This window comes from Marmota marmota, unplaced genomic scaffold, assembly GCF_001458135.2.
Source record: "Marmota marmota marmota unplaced genomic scaffold, marMar, whole genome shotgun sequence".
NCBI lineage: Eukaryota > Metazoa > Chordata > Mammalia > Rodentia > Sciuridae > Marmota > Marmota marmota.
In genome coordinates this window covers 32,779,867-32,799,001 of record NW_026000016.1, presented here as the reverse complement: position 1 = coordinate 32,799,001, position 19,135 = coordinate 32,779,867, and the positions used below count along the sequence as shown (strand labels likewise).

General features: G+C 40.6%; 1 protein-coding gene across 2 annotated transcripts in view; it reads right to left on the bottom strand.

Annotated features, from left to right (window-relative positions):
* Positions 1-19,106, bottom strand: part of Ptpn14 (protein tyrosine phosphatase non-receptor type 14) — a 175,275-nt gene extending 156,169 nt beyond the window's left edge. Inside the window, exon 1 of one of the 2 annotated variants that reach the window (XM_015483646.2) lies at positions 18,503-19,106. The gene's annotated coding sequence lies outside the window, so the exon portion shown is untranslated. Of the gene's footprint in view, positions 1-18,269; positions 18,378-18,502 lie in introns of those variants that run through there. The other variant, XM_048809391.1, reaches the window with a different exon arrangement.
* Positions 19,107-19,135: the final 29 nt, after the last annotated feature.

Below are 19,135 nucleotides of genomic sequence, written 5' to 3'. Positions count from 1 at the left end.
CCTTTTTTTTTTTTTTTTTGTCAAAACCAGTGGCAGCATATGGAAACATTTATCATGTACATGACAACCTTTAAGAAGAGTTCAGTAAGTAATCTTTTTATAAACTCAGACAAGATATGGAACAATTCAACATGAATAAGCAGACTATTTTACTGTTCGGATGTTTAAAGGCTTTTATTCCAAATTACTTGGTTTCTTCTATGTTAACACAAAACATGCTCATTCCATTTACTCTGAGCCTTATGAACCAATTTTCCCAAAAGATGTACCTACTCCAAAACCAAAAACTCCATAAACCAACAGGTCCTTAACTTTCAAAGAAATTCCAATGAATTCCAGGAAGGCTTCCATAAACTGAACTGACATTGAAATAAAAATCCATTTCAGGGAAAAGAAGTGCAAAAACTTTCACGGCAAATCTACTGAAACTCGTATTTCTTCAACAGGCATCCAAGACTTAAAATGACTTAAAATTCACACCACGAATACTTAATACTTACCATTTTTAACATTCTGCAGCCAGTAACTACTGCTGTTGAAATAAACTCTGGTCCACACACTGACACACATCAAGCGGCTTCTTCCACACTTGCACATCCTTCTCACAGAGCTGTAATATTTCTTACCAGTTTCACCAGGCTGTTTCCTCAAAATACAGAGAACAGATTCCTCAGATCTGAAGATTTTTGACATTCCTTTGTCAAATGAGGTGTGAGGCATTTGCACTCCAAAGGCAGTTGCAAGATCCAACTACCATTCCCAAATCCATCTCACCTTCCCAATCCTATACCCCCTCCTTTCCCTCTGCTCTCTCTCCCACTTCTGCCCCTCAAGTTTTCTTGCCTCTGCTGTGAGGTCTCAGGGCCTCACCTGAGAAAACAGAACCAAGAATGTTTATAGGTATGTCTAGACACCAGTGTTTATAAGCAGAGGCCAAAGACACTGTAGCAGCCAGCAACCTGACACCTGCAAAGTCAATGGAGTTAGAGGATACAGTCAGCAATGAGAAGCCTTCCTTTACAGTTTGCGGGGAGAGAGGAAGGAAGACCCAGGTTATGTTTCAATGTGGCATTTTCTTTTGCATAAACCATACAGCAACCTGCAAACCTAAAAATAATGGAATTAAAAGCCATCCAATATGTTAGGTAAGAGAACAATAATAAATTGCCTCTGGAAGACTTTAAAATCTGCAACAAAATTCAGCAAGTTAGGGCTGGGATTGTGGCTCAGTGGCAGAGCCCTTACCTTGCATATATGAGGCACTGGGTTCGATCCTCAGCATCACATAAAAATAAATAAATAAATAAATAAAGGTATTGTGTCCATCTAAAACTAAACAAATATTTTTTTAAAAAATTCGTCAATTTGAAGAGGTTTGGACCTTCCCAGTTCCACAATATTATGATTCGATTCAGATAAAAGCTGTTAAATCTCCTACAAAGTATGTGTTTTATTTTTGCTTTTTTCACTGCTTTATTTTAATGTAAGAATAAAGGTGTGTTTCAGAAACAGTTACTGAGAAAAAAATGTAAAGTGAAGGATACAAAGACAGGATGAAAATGCATATTTTTTACACTGACTTTCAGAAACCAGGAAAGAAAACTATACGTAGCCCTTGCTTTATTCAACTTATTAGATGAACAACGACAATTTGTTCTAAGGATTTGGGTTTCAAAAATACGATCTGCAAAACTGTAAGCAACTATGAAACTAGCAAAATGAAAACTGCAGAACCCAAAAGTAGCAGGATATGAGGAAAGTTGTAAACTTAAATATTAATGATGACATGATAAGCTGATAGTCTTTCCTGGGAACAATCTGGCAGCATGTAACAAGATCTACAAGCAATTCTTGCCCTCTCACCCCCAGAACCCACGTTGGAAGCCATACACTATGAGGATAGTCTCCAAGTAAAATAAATGTAATTACTTCAATAATCTTTGTAAAGATGCTATTTGTAATTGCTAAAAAAAAAAAAAAAAAAAAAGACATAAGCTAAATATCAAACTACAATTATATCATAATAAAAGATGGAAGTATTGATCCCAAATCTTTGCTCCCTTCCTATAATATATTCTGTCCATTTCCCCATGACTTGCCTGAAAATCCTAAGGGATGAATACCAGTCCCCAACTCAATGACTTTTGGCTTGGCCACATGTATCTGTGAGATATGAGCAGACAACCCATTTGCCACCTCCATATGTCAGCTTTAAATGAAATTACATGCTTTTCACCATGCCATGAAAACAGCATGGCCCACATAGGGACTACCCTTTAGCCAGGATCCCAGAATGAGAAAATATGTAAAGCACAATTGAGCCTAGTTGATACAAGATCTGAGCTGAGCTGCAGTCCACTCAAAGCACAAACACATACTAGACAGGAAATTAAAGCTGCAAGCCACTAAGATATTGGAAACTTTTTGTTACCATAGCAAAAAACAATAGCTTGTCATCAAAATATGGTAAGCTATAGAGTGGTTGATATAAGAAATTATGTATTTGTAAAAAATAGACAAAAATAAAAGGAGATACCATGACAGCTAATGAATAAACACCAGGAATCAATTAACTGAGAAAGATACAATCGTTTATATAATTATTTCTTTTTTTCAATGAGCATATGTTCATATATAGCAACCCATATCTTTTATATGTTATATCATATGTTATAATCTGTGTTTAAAGTTTTTAAAACATTTGTAAATATATTTTCCAGAAATTGTGTGTCCACCATGTTACTTACATATATTTCTATCCAAAAACTTTTCTGTTTCAAATGATGCAGGATTAGTGAATATTTATGGCAAAAGTGAATCTAATCCAAGGGTTATTATTCAACCTTAGTATGATTTACTATTCAACAATTATTTTGTCAAACTATAAAGAACTGTAAAAACTGACAAAACCAAGAATCAGGAGAAACTGTTGCCTGAGACAAAATCCACTTTCTCAGCATCAAAAGTTGTGCAAAACCAAGATCTGAAAGATCCTCAACTATATGAAAATAAAGTTGTTGTCTTTAAATCTATCTTTGTGACCTATGTGTGAAATTCTGTTGCATCTGTCTGATTCAAGAATTTACAAAAATGTTCACCCTAATAATCCCACTTATGGAAATTTATCCTGAAATAAATTCAACAATAATAAAAAAAAAAATGTATCAGGTATCACCTCCTACAGGGTAGCAAATATGTAAAATGCATGTACTTCCAATAAGTGAAAACAATAAATAAATTTATATCATATCAATCTATGTAATTTTACTCAAAATTTTAGGTAAGTATGGGAAGCATGTATATTCACAAAGAAGCATACATAGCTACAACCTAAGAAAATATGTCTACATATGAACATAAAAAGTTTTTAAAAACTGGAAAAATAAGTTTTTAAAATAGTTTGGAAGATTGATTATGTTTTTTTGGTGCTTAGCTTTTTGAGTTCTTTACATATCCTAGAGATTAGTGCTCTATCTGATGTGTGAGGGGTAAAGATTTGTTCCCAAGATGTAGGCTCTCTATTCACCTCACAGATTGTTTCTTCTGCTGAGAAGAAACTTTTTAGTTTGAGTCCATCCCATTTATTGATTTTTGATTTTCATTCTTGTGCCAAAAGAGTCTTATTAAGGAAGTTGGGGCCTAATCCCACATGATGGAGATTAGGGCCTACTTTTTCTTCTACTAGACGCAGGATCTCTAGTTTTATTCCTAGGTCCTTGATCCATTTTGAGTTGAGTTTTGTGCATGGTGAGAGATAGTGGTTTAATTTCATTTTGTTGCATATGGATTTCCAGTTTTCCTAGCACCATTTGTTGAAGGGGCTATCTTTTCTCCAATGCATGTTTGGCACCTTTGTTTAATATAAGATAATTGTAATTTTGTGGGTTAGTCTCTGGTCCTCTATATTGGTCTACCAGTCTGTTTGGTGCCAATACCATGCTGTTTTGTTACTATTACTCTGAACAAACACTTCTCAGAAGATGATATACAATCAATCAACAAATATATGAAAAAAAATGTTCATCATCACTAGCAATTTTTAGAGAAATGTGTATCAAAACTACTCTAAGATTTCATCTCACTCCCGTCAGAAAGGCAGCTATTATGAAGACAAACAACAATAAGTTTTGATTGAGGATGTGGGGGAAAATGTACACTCATACACTGCTGGTGGGACTGCAAACTGGTGTAGCCAACATGGAAAGCAGTATGGAGATTTCTTGGAAAATTGAGAATGGAGCTACCATTTGATCCAACTGTCCCTCTCCTCAGTCTATACCCAAAGGACTTAAAAACAGCATACTACAGGGACACAGCCACATCAATGTTTATAGCAGCACAATTCACAATAGCTAAACTGTGGAACCAACCTAGATGCCCTTCAATAGACGAATGGATAAAAAAAAAAAAAAATGTGGCATATACACACAATGGAATATTACTCAGCAATAAAAGAGAAGAAAATCATGGCAGTTGCAAGTAAATGGATGGAGTTAGAGAAGATAATGCTAAGTGAAGTTAGCCAATCCCAAAAAACCAAATGCAAAATGTTTTCTCTGATATAAGGAGGCTGATTCATAGTGGAGTAGGGAGGGGGAGCATGGGACAAACAGACAAACTCTAGATAGAGCAGAGGGATGGGAGGGGAAGGGAAGGGGCATGGGGTTAGAAATGATGGTGGAATGTCATGCACATATCCAAAGTACATGTATGAAGACACGAATTGGTGTGAATATACTTTGTATACAACCAGAGATCTGAAAAATTGTGCTCTATATGTGTAATAAGAATTGTAATGCATTCCACTGTCATATAAATTTTAAAAATCAATTAAAAAATTGAAAAATAAAGTAGCTTGGAAGAGATTTGTGGGTACTTTCTACCCTTTTTTAAAAAAAAAAAACTGTCACATTAAGGAATAATGCTTGTATTTACAAAATCTGTACTTGCTATGAAGTACAGCAACATCTCTCAGTTTAAAAAAAGTATCTTAAGTACATTTCAGCTGGGCACAGTGGTGCACACCTATAATCCCAGCAGCCTCGGAGGCTGAGGCAGGTTCATGAGTTCAAAAGCCAGCCTCAGCAAAAAGTAAGATGCTAAGCAATTCAGTGACACCCTGTCTCTAAATAAAATACAAAATAGGGCTGGGGGTGTAGTTCAGTAGCCGAGTGCCCCGGAGTTCAATCTCCAGTACCAAAAAAAAAAAGTACGTTTCAAGTTTTAAAAACAATTTCTGTTAAATAGCTTCCTAATTAAGATGGGGTTAGTAGACATAATTTTATCATTTCTTGATAGCGTAAGGTCATTCTTAGGAACATCAATTGTTGTAGCATCTTCTGTAATTGGAAGGTGCTGTTTCATTACTGTGGAGAAGAATGAGCACATTGGTGGGCACTGAATGAGGAAAAGGCTAGGATGGCAGTGCTCCCTCTTCTGCTCTTAGAGGTGGTAATGCAGAGTGGTGACAAGCACAAGCTCTGGATTTGTGCCCAGGTTTCACACTCAGCTCATCATTTACCAGTACTTGCATACCAGCGAGGTTGCAGAGTAAACTGGTATTTATTTACTAGTTGTTGGATCTTGTGCAAGCTACTTAGCCTTTCTAAGCCCTAGCTCTCTCAACTCTAAAAAAAGGGCCAACGACAGTACTCTAAAAAAAGGGCCAACGACAGTGCTCTAAAACAGGCCATTAACTTCACAGGGGTTGATGTAAAGATCAAGGAAGATAATCCACTTAAAGTGCTAGACAAAGTGTTTGCACATGGCAAGCACTAAAAAAATGTAGGCTAATATTAGTCTCTCTCTGTTGGTTGTCTCAGGTGTCATCGGGCTTGCTTCTTACCATCACCAACAGCTATTTCCAGTTTCTGCCTCTAACCATTCTTTCCCCAGTCCTTGGAAGCATCACTAAAGGAGTGGGGCTCCTAGGAGTAGTTTGATAACCATCTAAAACAATACAAAAGAAATATAACAGGAACCATAAATGCAAGCCATGTAGAGATTCTTTATTTCCTTGTAGTCACATATAAAAAGCAAATCAATCCTGGTGAAACTAATTTTGATAATGAATTTAACTCTGTATGTCCAAAATATTAGCATTTCAATGTCATCAATTTTAAAAACCATGAGATATTTTACATTTTTCTTTTTGTACTAACTCTTCAAAGTCCTGACAGCAACACTTGAACTCAAACTAGTTACATTTCAAGTACTGAATGGACACCACACGGTGCTAATGGCTATGTTACAAACTGCTTATTCTTTTAAAGATCACGACCATGGGAAAACACTGCCACCTTCAAAACATCAAAGTGCATTTATTAAACTGATGGATGCATGAAAGGAAAGAGGAGGAGGAAGGAAAGAGGAGAGGAAGGGGCAAATGCACTTGATCATACTTTATTCACAATACCTTTGTGAATGCCTGATTACACAAACAATTTAAACAGAGGCAGCTGTTAATAAAACAACTGCAATGACATTTCTGAAGTCCCCCCAAGCCTGCCTGCTTTTTTTCTCGGCAGTATTTTATTTTATTTTATTTTTTTAAAGGTTGTTGAATGTTGAAGCCTTTTTTTTTTTTAAAGAGAGAGAGAGAGAATGAGAGAGAGAGAGAGAGAGAGAGAGTATTTTAATATTTATTTTTTAGTTTTCGGCAGACATAACATCTTTGTTTGTATGTGGTGCTGAGGATCGAACCCGGGCCGCACGCACGCCAGGCAAGCGCGCTACCACTTGAGCCACATCCCCAGCCCCTCTCGGCAGTATTTTAATTAAGGAGGAAGAGAAAAGCTCATGGCCAGAACATGCAGAACCAAGATTTATTTAATAGGACATATATTACCCTCATTTTCTGGCATCCGTAAAATAAACTACTGAATATACTGAAGGATGAGTCTCCTATTATGCCACATATTTAATCTGAACCTTACATTTCACTGTATTATAAATAAGTAAAAATTAAATCAAATGTTTACTGTCCTTTAAATTTCCCCTGAAAGTTAATTTTGTGAATAAATTCCTAATATTTTACTTTAGAATTGCTCTTATACTATATTCTAAAAAGTCCAGTTAATTTTTTTAAATTAAAGCTAATTCCGGTCTGTTATCAAGAGCTGAAATGTTTAACCATCCAAGTCATTATACTAAGATGTTGAGTTAAGGATAGTAGAATGAAAAAGATACTATTACCTTATGTACTTATTTGACTGCATGACCAATGTGATTCTACAACATGTACAATCAAAGAAATTAACACCCCGTTTATGTGTATCAATGTGCTTCAATGTACTCTGTCATGTGTAACTAATTAGAACAAATTTTAAAAAATTAAAAACAAAAAAAAACAACAAATGTGTCTTTTCTATCCCAGGCGCTGTATGTGTGGGTGCGTGCGTGCGCATGTGGGTGCGTGCGTGCGCGTGTGTGTGTGTGTGTGTGTGTGTGTGTGGTGCTGGGGATTGAAGCCAGGGCCTTATGCATGTGAGGCAAGCTCTCTACCAACTGAGCTATATCCCCAGCCCTCCAGGCACCTTCTAAACAAACATTTCTCTAAGAAAGTATTCCCTGTCATATTAGTGTTCCTTTAAGATTACAGGTGTTCCATGAAATAATTTTTTTTTTAAAGAGAGAGTGAGAGAGAGGTAGAGAGAGAGAGAATTTTAATATTTATTTTTTAGTATTTGGCGGACACAACATCTTTGTATGTGGTGCTGAGGATCGAACCCGGGCCGCACACATGCCAGGCAAGCGCGCTACCGCTTGAGCCACATCCCCAGCCCCATGAAATAATTTTTTAAAAAAAGACCATCCTTGCTAAAATGAATCTAGCTCTGGAATACTTTCATTGCCTGCAGGGCTTCTCAAGAGTCTTTAATGCACTAATGTACACACAGTTCAAAGTGCTACGCTTGGTTATTTTTTTAATATTTTTTTAATTGTTGATAGACTTTTATTTATTTATATGCGGTGCTGAGAATAGAACTCAGTGCCTCACACATGCCAGGCAAGTACGCTACCGCTGAGCCCCAGCCCTAGCCTCACTACTATAGTTTTTATCAATCTACAAATGAGAAAAAAATAATAATAATGCGAACCAAGAACCAAACAGTAGGCCACTAGCCTAATTATCCTGTGTAAAGGGACCTCCTACCCTGAACTCTGCATCACGTCCTGGCTGGGCCTGATGCTCTGCTCTGTGCGTTGCTCCCTTTTGTCATACCTGAAGACACACTGATTTTGAATATGCAAAATCAGTTAGTTGATAGTTAATCTATCAAATCCTCCAAGTAGAGATAATTTATACCAAATGAAGGAAGAAGGAGAGGGAGGAAGTGAAAGAGGTAATAGGGAGGAGTAGAGAAGCCAAAGAAATTTGTTTGAATAACTTAACTAAATATCACTTCATATTTGCAAGCAGAGCTAAAAATCCTAAACACATTCATAAGGATGAAGTGACACAAAGTACACATTTATACCTAACCTGGCATGCAGAAAATAAGCCTCATTTTGAAAACAACCAGACAGCTGCTCAACAGAAGCACAGCACAAATCATCCTTTCCAGCCTTTATTTTTAGATGCCTCTTAAGTAAAACAATAATTTTCTAAAGAATATAATTAAGATCAGTAGGTGTCATTTCATTATTTTGGAGTCCTGATTCATTTCACATCAGTCACATTTTTCCCCCCATAAATCACATAATGATATAATATTCCATATCAGATTCCTTACCTGTGAATAAAATAATTTATATAACCTTTTAAACACGAATTGACTTTAAAAACATAATGCATCCAAAACGCTCATTAGTATAACCCACAGATTTGAACCCAGGGTGTTTAAAGTCAATGCTGTTTTTCAAATGATAATTTGGAGACATGCTTATAACTTTAAAAATGTGTAACTTCATCATCTGAAGCACATTTGACACTATGTCCAATGATAAAGAATATGCTGCAGAGATCCCAGGTTTCCCTTGGCAGAAGGGGATGCTAATTGCCTCCTGGAGTCTCAAATGAAACCTAATTGCTGGCTTGAGATGTCACCACCGACCCTGGTAACAGACTGGTGCACCCTTCATAAACCTAATATGGCATAATCCTCCTTCATTATGGTTATTATAGCTCCGCAGTGGGACACGTCTGCCACAGAAATAAACTCTGCAGCCTCTCCTCCAAATGGATGTGTCGCTTTTCTGTCCCAGAGCAAGTAGGGCTGATGGCAGAATTCATTGCTGCAGTAAGTAGTACCAGTTCACAGCCAGGCTGTACTTCCATATGAGAGACAAAGACAGATGAACGGACCGACAGACAGATGGACACACACAGAGACAGACAGATGGATACACACAGAAACAGAAGGACACACACACAAAAAAAAAACTATGAAGAAATCCACAGAAATCAGAAACACAATCCATGTGATAGAGGAGAAAAGAGGAGGGGAAGCATGAATGGCTATTTAAATAAAATAACAATAATAAAATAAATGGGAAAAGTAGAAAAATAGATTCTAAGCAAACCATAGTTTGAATCAGGAAATCCATCTGTAAATTCATTAAATTTATCATCACAATGTCAGCTATTGCCAGGCACAGTGGCCCACACCTGTAATACCAGCGGCTCAGGAGACTGAGGCAGGAGGATAGTAATTCAAAGCCAGCCTCAGCAATGGCAAGGCACTAAGCAACTTGGTGAGACCCTGTCTCTAAATAAAATACAAAATAGGGCTGGGGATGTGGCTCAATGGCCGAGCGCCCCTGAGTTCAATCTGTAGTGCCAAAAAAAAAAAAAAATCAGCTATTAAGCCTCAATTTTCTTTTCTTTCTTTCTTTTTTTTTTTTTTGGACACTCTTAAAAAAACATTTCAATTACATCTACTACTCATCAATTTCCCAAACATTTATTGAACATCTCTGCATCAGATGCCAAGAACCCAAGGATAAATAAATTATAAATATGTCCTCCAAGAGCTCACAACCTTGGGGAGACAGATAAACAAGCAATTATAATACACTAACACATATCTTAGTATAAAGGGTATGTAAAGTACCAGAGGATAGTCAGATAAGGTGACAGTGAATTTTCCAAGAAAAAAGGGAATGTTAGATAAAAAACACCCAAAAAGATATAAAAATCACAGCAGAAATTAAAGAATGAGTAGGAGGTTATTATGTGACCAGATATGAAAAGGAATTCATGGAAGAAGTAACAATAATATCCCAAATCAAAGCAACAAGGTTTCAACTATGAGAAATGTTCAGAGGACAATGACAGGAGGCCAAGGGAGGCTCAGGGTAGAGGTCCAAACTAGGAAACGAGTTGGGATCAAGAACTGTGCAAAGCCTTGAATGTTCTGCTAGGGAGTGGGCCCTTAACCAATAGGCAATGCATGTGTTTTAAAACTGAAATCTTTTAGATGTAAGGGAAGCTGGGCATAGTGGTGCACACACCTGTAATCCCACTAGCTAGGGAGCCAGAGACAGGAGGACTGAAAGTTCAAAGCCAACCTCGGCAAAAGCGAGGCACTTAGCAACTCAGTAAGACCCTGTCTCTAAATAAAATACAAAATTGGAGCTGGGGATGTGGCTCAGTAGTCGAGTGCCCCCGAGTTCAATCCCTAGTACCCAACATCAACAAAAAAAATTTAGATGTAAGGAAGAATACCACGAATACAACAGCACATCTATGTCCTCGCCTCCAGGAGCCCCTGCACTGTTTTTAGAATTCATCCTTCCTTCGGGCATTTCTTTAAACCTTTACTGCATATAGACATATCCCTTAATAACATAAAGTGGCAAGTGAGCTTGTAAATGAGAGAGTGGAAATATCAGGTATGTCTGAGAATGATGCTGTAGTGTAGAAGACAGACTGGCCCAGCTATAGGATAGGGACAACTTAGACAGTGTGGTGCTGGACAGCTGTCTCCCCAGAAGGATTCATCACCCAAAGGCAAGGGGTAGGCATTTTCATGTGAAGAAGCCACAGGGGCCATCAGCAGGCAAGAAGCCACAATCTAGAGGAGTGAAGCAGAAGGCCACAGGTTAATGAGGGGGGTGAAGCAGGTGAACCAGGCCACAAAACACAGGTGGTAAATACCAAGAGCAAAATGGCAGGAGGAAGGCCTGACCTTGGAGGGAGAGAGGGGAAGGCTGCCCAAGAAAGCATTGTTTGAGATGGGCCCTGGGAGAGTGTTAGGGTGCCTGCACAAGAGAACAGCTTGACCCAGGTGGAAAGCTCAGGAGTTACAACAGCTGGGCAGAACCATGGCGGCAGTGGGACATCAGCATAAAGAAACTGCAGGTCCCTTTGGGGATTATGCATGGAAAACCTTAAATATCCAGCTGAAGTATATATGTAATTCATGACAAATTCACTTTCATAACCATGAAATCTGCCTTAATCCCTTCTACTTCAGAACTAAATCATGGCAAGAGTCTATCTAGTGATCTGGGGAAACATCAATGATATCATTGCTGCTTATTACCATGCTGTAAGTAGAACAGGCCTCCTTGGCCATGGGCAGGCTGGCAAATCCGCTTTGACAACAGTGTCAAGGAGCCTGTCTCCCTCTCACTTCAAAACTGAGTGACTTACTGGTGGATTAATGAGAGATTCTGCGTTTTCCTCTTCTACATGAGGTTCTGAAGAAAAAATGCATAGAAATGAATTCAGCATATTCTAATCACTACATCTAAACCTGCAAAAACATTAGTTTTAGACCTTGATCACAAACATTCCTACTTCCTAACTTTTTGTGACATTTACAGTCAGTCCCTTGATCTACAAGGTTGCCTGGATTTGAAAATGAGAAAAAAAATGGTCATGTTTTTGAAGTATCCAAGTACAGTGAAATGACAATAAGAACCATATTATTAGTAACTTCAAACAACATCTTAGAAGTGTGATTTTTCTTCTCAAATGAACAAATAAAATGTATATAATAAATAGCCCTGGTTTCTGAGGTTTCTGTGTTGTTTTGACAGTGCTATGATGAAATACATGGTCTTGCACATGCTACACAAGTGCTCCACCACTGAGCCACATCCCCAGCCCTCTGTTTAATTTTTTTTTTAATCATGTACATCATTAACAAGATGCCATTTTCCCACAGCCCAGTAACTATTCATTAGAGAATAAATAATAAATTCTAAACCAAGCTCAGCTGTCAAACCCTCAGGTCTGCATTTCAAAAAGGCCCTCATACACTGATTCTAAAAATACATGTTTTTAAAAAACTGATTCCATTTTGTTATCTACAAAATGACAATAATAAGGGCATCACCATGGTTACTGCTATCAACTGCACACAGGATAGAGATCCTTACCCAGAGAAGCTTATAATTCAGTAGAGGAGACCGAGAAGTGAACAAGGGTAAATATGGTGAATCTGCCAAAGTGGGTAAGTTCAAAGTGCTAGGGGACTATAAAGAAAGGAATGCTAGCCGGTGGTAGGGAGGAGAGGCTCCTCCAGCATGGAGGGGGCTCAGCAGGTAGCTGGGGGAGTGGATGGGAATGTAATAAAAAAAGGAAATTAATGCTACCAAAGGTTAGAGGCACTGGAATGGATGGAAGGAAACAGCAGCAGATGGGAAGAGAAGGGAGGGGAAAAGGAAGCTCCCCCACCCCAACACTGGGGATCAAACCAAGGGCCTTGCACATGCAAGGCATGTGCTCTACCACTGAGCCACATTCCCAGCCGGAAGCCTTAACTTAAAGGGAATAAGAAGCAAAAGAATTTAAATGGCATTTAAGAAAACACAGATTTTTTTTTTAATTTGTCCTTTAAAAAATCCTTTTTACAGCACTAAGTAGACAAAGAATATAGAAAGACAAGCCAGGTGCCATGGCACATGCCTGTAATCCCAACGGCTTGAGAGGCTGAAGAGGAGGGTCAAAGCCAGCCTCAACAACTTAGGCCCTCAGCAATTTAGTAAGACCCTGTTTCAAAAACAAAAAAATATATATATATAAAGAGCTGGGAATGTGGCTCAGTGGTTAAGCACCCCTGGTACCAAAAAAAAAAAAAAGACTATATGAAAGACAGCTTTTAATGCTCTTGGAAAAAATCCTAAGGGACAGTAGAGAGGGAGGGAAGGAAGCAAATTGAGAATATTTTAGAGTAAGACTCAAAGGACGTAATAATTGCTGGGATTTGTTAGGGGAGGGTTAAGAAAAGGGGTTGAGGGTGCTAAAAAAGAGAAGTCCAAGAGCCCACCTCAAGCAGCTAACTCAACATAAGGTGATGTCACCAAGACAGGAATACAAAAGTAGTAAATTTTATAGCAAGAAACTGGAGAGCTCAATGAAAGAGGGGTAGAATTTGGCACATATATCAAATACTCAGAGGATATTAGCACCAGATAAACCAAACTGCAAGTGGAGAGTTTGGATTAGACAATAGCCAACAAAACCCACTAAAATAGATACATCGAATTCATATTCTGGCCGGGGATAAGTGGCCATCAAGTAGTATCCAGCCTCTCTGCAGCTCTAAAGCAAGCAGACAAAATCATTTAAACCAATATAGTAGAAAAGTTCAATGACCACCACACAGAGCCTGAGCAAAAAAGGATGGGTAGACCCAACCGAGATTTCTTAGCTCAGTTTTTCTCAAAGTACAGTTAATCAGAAAGTAGAACATTAGCGTGGCTTGGAAGGTCCTTGCTCAGACCCACCCCAAAGCTACTAAATCAGAACATAAGGTTCTGTGTGGGGAGCAGCAAGCTGTGTTTTAATAAGCCATTCAGGTGACTCTGATGCCTTCTAGAGTTTGAGACCTACTACCTTAGTTAATGCCCCAATCACTTAAGAAATTAAAAAAAAGGTGGGGGGGTGGGAAGAGATGAATTTCCCAAACAGAAAATTGAGTATGTATAAGTAAAGTATACAGTTCACACCTGCATAAGTACTAGGAACTTGTGCTAATTTTCCACAATGAGTAGTTTCTCTCTGTGAGCTAAAAACACTGTAAGGCAAAGAAGAGCAAATCAGTGGCCGATAGAATGGCTTCCTAATTTAGGATTATTTCTCAACAGTAAAATCTCAAGACATTCCAAACATGAAGAGGATATTCTACTACTCAGAGGCGGCTACACAACCCATGGATCTTTCTCATTTTCTCCAGACTCCTCCCTGTTGACCAACATGGAGCATTTGTGGGCTGTCCAGATAGAGTTACAGGATTTCTGGATATGCAGCAGTCCTCTGAGTCAAGCTGATTGACCAGGCTCAGGATGCAACCCTTGACCTGGGCCTAATTTAGCCGCCTAAGGAACTAAGCTAAATCATCCTCAGATCAAATTTTACACATAACACTGATCTAAGAAACTAAGAAAAATCACCCTGAGATCAAATTTTACCTGTAAGGCTCGATGACTATGGTATGTTCTCTCTCATAGCCATCACCATGAAGCAAATGATACAAACGTTTGATGCAAGAAACACCCAACCAACAGGAAAAATCGAAAGGAAATGAAGCAATGTTAATATGCCATTGATAATCCAACTTAGACCCATAACCACTCTATGGCACAAAAATCTACTTACCTTTTATCCTCAGCTGCGTTAAGCTTTTCATCTACAACCACTGCATCATCATATCCTTTAATTCAGATTCATAAATAATTCCAAGATAATATATCTTTAAAATCAGTGAGTACACGGTATGGTAAAAGTACTCCTAACCAAAAATCCTAGTCAGACTTGCATTTTTCTAGGCTTTCTCCTCCTGACCTCTCCAAGGGGTAGGGTACCTACACATGACCTCCTGGAATGTGAGAGATTTAACCAATTATCTGCCATAACAATACATTCTTCTTCAAGAAAACAGACTGCACACCTGCCCTACAGTCCCTATGTGAGTAGTTCCTTTCTTCTAAAACTCCCTCCTGCTGGGAAATTGATATGAAGATCAGTGAGTTAATGTTTGTCAAATACTTTAGGCTTCTCGGATAAAAGACAACAACAAAATTCAAATGACCTGTGCAGCTGGCATTACACTAGGTGTTATAGTTGACTCTGTATTCAGGCTTCAAAGAAGGAAATTGAGGCTGCCAAGAAACTCCTTTGTGAAAACTGGCTGGCTTTTGCACTCCCACTAAAGGCAGGCAGTTATTCTAGCATTCTGTAATTAACTGGATTTCAACATTAGAGATGCAAAGACCCTTGCATAATACATTGGACCTTTGTTATAGTAAGGGGTATACAGGGAAAAAGAATCTTTTTCTCTGCCCTTTCTCCCTAAGTGGCTCTAGCTCCCTAAACTTTTACTGCCTGGTGGTATAGCTCTCAACCTCCTCTAGTGTGAGGGACCACATGGCAGCTGCCAGCCAATGTGTTTGCTTTGAGCCAATAGACTGGAAAAAAAAAAAAAAGTCAAAGACAAAGCTTTATGTGTATGTTGGCACGCATGTGGATTCAGGCTGCTGAATAACAAACAAAGAACACATTCATGGCCACATACAACTCCTTGAACATATAAATAGCCATCCTTGACCTAGTCTGTCTGAGGTGCTATGTTATATAGCATTACACTGAATTCTCCATAAATATCATGGCAAGCTAAATACTACTGGCTCTGTCTTGCATGTGAAGAAACTGAATATCAGAAAGATTAAGTCTGCCCAACATCACACAGCTAGAATGTGGCAGAGCTGGAATTCAAACCTGGCTCTATAGCAAACTCCCAAATCTGGATCACCGCTCCAGTACACTGATAGCCTGGAAAGGGGTGCAGATTTTGCCAGACACACCCCAGGGACAACTCAACAAAGCCTCCTGGGGAGACAGGCAAAGTAAATTAAATCAATTTAAATCAGTAAAGGGGCAATCAGAAAGTTTTAGACATTAACTTCCTCCCTACCAAAGTTTTTGTGTTTGTTTTCCCTCATTCCTTAATTGGCTAATTAAGTGTTTCATCCTCTTCCCTGGCTTATATCTAACAAAGTGCAAAGCAGTGTTCTGAGGCTAAGAATGAATTTTTTTAAATACAGCACTTGATGACTATGTAATGAAGTTCAAATGCAGGAATTTGACCAAATTCTTATTCAAAAGGACAAGAATATGGAACTCAGGTAAGCTATCATGTGTAATCAAAGGGTTGATACTTGCATCCCTGAAGCAAACTTAAGCCAGAAAGCAGACAATGAAGAAAAAAAAAAAAAACTTCACAGTTCTTAAATCTTGTCCCATCCATTCAGGGCAAGCAAGAAATCTTCTAAAAATTCTGATTTTCCTCTGAATTATTTATGGTTTTTCCATATCAAAATAGTCTTCCCCAATTGTTCTTGCTATTGTAGTTGTGCATGCAACATAGTTTGTACAAATCTGAATAACTAGTGTTAATAACAATTACGTTCATAATAATGGAACCTGGGCGGTGATCTAGAATTAGCTGAAAGGGCTTCTCCTTAGCCACTTCTCTCACACAGGTGTTACACCTTCAGGAAAACCATCAAGGGGGCTGTTCTTGAGATAAGACAAGGTGCTGGTAGAGGGCCTGGATAAACATGTGAAGTTGTAGGAAGCTAGTGTGCTCTTCCCACTCTGATGTACTCTCTGAGGTTGCTGAAAGCTAGACGTCTGCCACCTCAGCCAAGACTCAGCCACTATGAATACTACTACAACACCACTTCAACCCAAGTGAAGAGGCACTGCAAAAAGACAAGCCTGTACAAAATGCTATTATGCTATAAGGAAATTTTCTAGGCAGGATGTGCTGAATTCTGGGTCCGTGAGGCTACAACAACCTGCAGGAAGAGTTCAGTCTTAAGTTTCAGAGAAAGCAATGGTAGTCCTCACCCCTCTGGTAACACAATAAAGTTGAGTTTTTAAAGTAGAGAATACTACGATAAACAGCATCACATAAGTGAACTAATTCTGCACATCATGACCATCCATTCAGATTAGGCAACAGGACATCATTCAGCTCCGGGCTGTGAAAGTTGTCATTTCTATAGCACAAGCTGTTAACCACATCACCAAATAATAAGGCAACTTTTAATACAAGGTCTGTAGCACTGCCGTGTTGTCATCACCTATTGCTGTCAGGTGTCTCTTCAAAAGGAATCAATATCATTTTAATGAACCAGACATGGATCAATTAATATCAATTAAAATGGGGACAGCTGCTGGTGGCAGAAATGCATCAGGAACAGAGGCATTTCCACAGAGGAATTTTTGCTCCTCTGAAAGCTACCAGTAGTTCCCATAAGTATGTAACGCTTCTATTTAATTTCTAGTATAAGGAAAGGAGGAGAGACTGCTATGCCAGCAACATTGCCCCAACCCATCCATAAATCTTCCTTGGGTCCCAGACAGCTAGGAATGACGTTTCTGTTCTCTTTGGGTTCACTTCTCATTAACTGTTTCCTCTACCAGGAGTGTTTCGCTGCTAAACACTCCACCAAGAGAGGACCTCTTCAGCCCCAGGACCAAGTCTTCCCCCAGAACCCCTCTGCCACCACACAGTAGTTCTCCATCAGCCTACAGGGCTGCAGACTCCTGTACTGTGATCTTGTTCTAGCAGAGTAGAAGCTGATACTCGGTTTGTTGAATGAATGACTGAACTGAACTAATTCATTTCACAAATTAACACACTGGTGGAAACTCCATAAGCATACACGCTAGACCTGCAGTCTAGAGATTCCTCACCTTCGCTGGGAATCCCAAACAGCCAGTCCCTCAACAGGCTGGAGTTGAAAACCTACAATCTCCTTAAATTGTAGGTAGGTATGGGGGTGGGGGTGACAGGAACTGAAGGAAGTGTGAGGGAAAGGGAGGTAAGGACAAGACTGCCTCATTGCTCTCTCCAGAAGAAAAGGTAAAAAACCCACTCACAAGTATTCAAAACCTAGGTTTAAGCGTCACGTGGGAGAGGGGGTTGTTAATACGCAGAATTTTGGAAGTCAGATCTGGTCTGAATGTACGTGGCCACAGGTTTTTCCCGATGAGCCTGCCCGACCACCCAAGTAGGAGCCAAGACACTCGGGAGTTCGGTGGCACGGCTGGGGCCTAGTGGAATGGCATGAAAACTCCTCTCCCTTCCAAATCCTATCCTATGCGGGGACCTGAAGGGGAGTCGGGGAACTGCATTCCCCGCGTGGGCGACAGCAGCGTCGTTTATCTCTCATCCTCCTGGACCCACGGTCTAGCTATCTCTGGCAGCCCTTGGCCGGCCCTCTCACGTCCCCAAAATGCAGACGGGATTTGAGAGGAGGGGGCGAGGGAGTTGGGTTTAGCCACAAACTCTGCAGACTTCCCTTACCTTCCAGCTCACTTCCCAAATAAGCGGTGCGCCCCGTGGCCCGCAGCTCCCACCGGGAAAGGAAACGCGCGGCCCGGCCACCCTGCGCCCCCGCTGCCCTGCCTGCCAGGCGTCGGAGACCGCCAATCTCAAGTTGGTGTTGCCAGCGTTTGCCCAAGTCATCTGCAAGGCGCCCGGAGCACCAAGGCTACCCGCGACCTCGGCCCGATTTCCCCGCCTCGGGACGGGCTTACCTGCTTACATGACCCCGTGGTGCCCGGAGTCCCGCGCGGAAAGGCTGTCCTCCGCGGCGACGGAGCCCCAATTCCCCACGGAATTGATTCCAGTGGCTGGCGGAGGAGGGGAGGAGGGAAGCAGCCGCAGGAGGCGAAAGGGGAGGGAGGTTTCCGCTGAGGTCCGGACGCGAGAGTCGGCTCAGGGGCGCACCGGCGAAGGGGAAAGGGAGAAGAACCTGAGTACCCGGGCTGTCCCGCCCGAGGGGATCGGGACCAGGAGGCCAAGGAGGATGGGTGAGGTGGGAGGGGAAGGACCGCCAGCGGCCACTTTGTGTGTGCTGCTCCCAGAGGACCTGCCCAGGAGAGGAGGCAGCTGAGACCAGAGGAACGCAGCTACCTGCCCCCGATACTGCGCCCGCTCGGCCGAGAAAAAGTTGGGAAGAACTTTGAGGGGCCGGGAGAGCCAGAGCAGCAGGAAATGCGAGCAGCCGGGAGAGGAGGGAGGAAGGGGCCGTGCGAGTGGGAGGGGACCGAGCAGGCGCCGGCGGCCGTGGCTCCCCCACCCCCGGGCCGGGGCTCAGCGGTGCTGGGGGCCGGGCAGGCGGAGGGAGCGCGTGTGGCGCGGCCGGGTGGGAGGCGTGCGGCGGTTCG